We start from the raw sequence: 2,018 nt of genomic DNA on the forward strand, positions 1-2,018 counted from the left end.
GTTCTCTAGCCAATCTGAGGCCTCTGGTGGTAATGAGCAGTTACAACAGGCCATGGAGGAGCGGGCTCAGCTGGAGACCCATGTCGGCCAGGTGAGGATCTGAGCGGGGAGGGGAAGGGCACGACTCCCAATGGCCAAGGGCAGGTAAGGACCAGTGACAGCCCTTCATAACTTGTACATTGACTGATGCAGCTGATGGAGTCACTGAAGCAGCTCCAGGTGGAGAGAGACCAGTATGCAGAGAACCTGGAAGGAGAGAGTGCCATGTGGCAGCAGAGGGTACAGCAAATGGCGGAGCAGGTGAGGCCTCGCCTCTGGTGTCTTTGCTCTTCCTGAGCGTCAGTGTGGTGCAGCTGAGGGGTTAGGGGCTTTGGTTTTGCAGAGGTGGGACTGGAGATGGATGGTGCCTGGGATCTCCAGCGCCCCCTGTGCCTTGGGCAGGTGCACACACTGAAGGAAGAGAAGGAGCACAGAGAAAGTTCAGGTACAAGAGCTGGAGACCAGCTTGGCCGAACTCAGGAGTTCAGTCAAGTGTAAGTAGGTCAAGGGTGACCTGAGAGTGGGAGTGGGTCAAAGGGCCATGAAGATGGCTTCTATTGCCCTGGGGGGGCAGGTGGGTGTAAGTGCACTGTAACAAGGGCAAAGTGTCTCTTCCAGGACCGACCAGGTGAGAAGCCTTGTGTTCTCTCTGAGCATGTGTCCCTCTGTGCAAATCAGGACGGCATGACTACTGCTACCCCCTGGGATGACTGAGCATCACAGAAGTGTACTAGAGTGGTTTGAAGCATTTGCCGCTTATCTCATCTGAGACCCGGACAGAAAAGAAGCCAAGGCTTGGGGCGGGCATCCTGACTCACGATGACGCCTGAGAAGCCTAAGGAGGAGCTGCCATTCCCAGAACCTCCAGCTGGGCCCTCCAAGGCAGAAGAGCAGCTGCAGGGAGAGGTTGAGTAGCTGCAGGAGGAACTGGAGAGTCTAAGGGGACAGATGTGGCCCCAGGTGCAGGATAATGAGAGCCTGAGTCACCTAAACCAGGAGCAGGAAGGGCAGCTGCCAGCCCTGGAGCAAGCAGGCAGAGGAGCACAAACAGATCCAGGGAAGAGCATGCAGAGTGACCGCACCACCAGCAGCAGAGTAGCCACGAGCTAAAGGAGCAGCTGGCCAAGCTGCAGAGCGGTTTCGTCAGGCTGGTGCAGAGCCCGAAGGCCCTCATTGCTCACAGGGAACACACTCACTCCTTTTGGTCAGCACCTGCAAGGGATGGGGTGCTGTCTACCTCTCATGAGGTGGTAGTGGCGAAGGCACCCCATGATCCGGAGCCCTGGGGTATCTGGGAATGATCCAGCGGTCTACCCTGCTCTGTGGGAGGGAGCGCACATGCAACTCTGGGGACCCCAACCACATCCGGTCCTACTGACTGCTCCTTTCCGACCAGACCAACCAGAGAACATGGAGATTACCAGAGCACTGCAGTCAGAGTCAAGAGCTGGCCAGGAAGCTTGGAGAGCTGCAGGAGAAGCTGGGAGAGCTAAAGGAGATGGTTAACATTACCCTTAGCTATATAGTGGACTCAGCAAGAGCTCTGTGAAACCCTGTCTTAAAAAAAAAAAAGCACATACAACAGGCTGGCCAGGTGACTTAGTGGATAAAAGTGCTTGGTGCACAAACCAGGTGACACACGTTCAATCCCTAGAACCTATGTGAGCCTGGAAAGAGAACCGACGCCATAAAGTGTCCTCTCCTGGAAGACTGCTAGAGCAGTAAGTATCCATAAGTTCCCATTTATTTTGTAACCACCGCGTTCAGGTACCGCCACTTTAAAGGCTCTTGTATAGACAGGGTCCAGCAAGGTGGATCTGGAGGCTGTTGCCTGCACCTTCAGAAATCAGTGGCAACTAGTGTCCAGGAAGGTACTCCTACTCGGCTTGTGCCAGACATTACAGAGAGATCAGGCCCTTGCCTGGCCTGGTGTCTTCAGTGGGCAGTCTGCAGGGTTGAGGGTGTTCCCAGGGCACAGA

At 55.3% G+C, this 2,018-nt stretch overlaps 1 long non-coding RNA gene across 1 annotated transcript; it reads left to right on the forward strand.

The window, feature by feature from the left end:
- LOC117702828 (uncharacterized) lies at positions 1-502 on the forward strand. Its single transcript, XR_004606107.2, has 3 exons — positions 1-91; positions 193-300; positions 442-502. It is a non-coding gene; the product is annotated as an uncharacterized LOC117702828 (long non-coding RNA).
- The last annotated feature ends 1,516 nt before the right edge of the window (positions 503-2,018 follow it).

The sequence above is a fragment of the Arvicanthis niloticus genome, chromosome 2 (genome assembly GCF_011762505.2).
Source record: "Arvicanthis niloticus isolate mArvNil1 chromosome 2, mArvNil1.pat.X, whole genome shotgun sequence".
In the NCBI taxonomy this organism is placed as follows: domain Eukaryota; kingdom Metazoa; phylum Chordata; class Mammalia; order Rodentia; family Muridae; genus Arvicanthis; species Arvicanthis niloticus.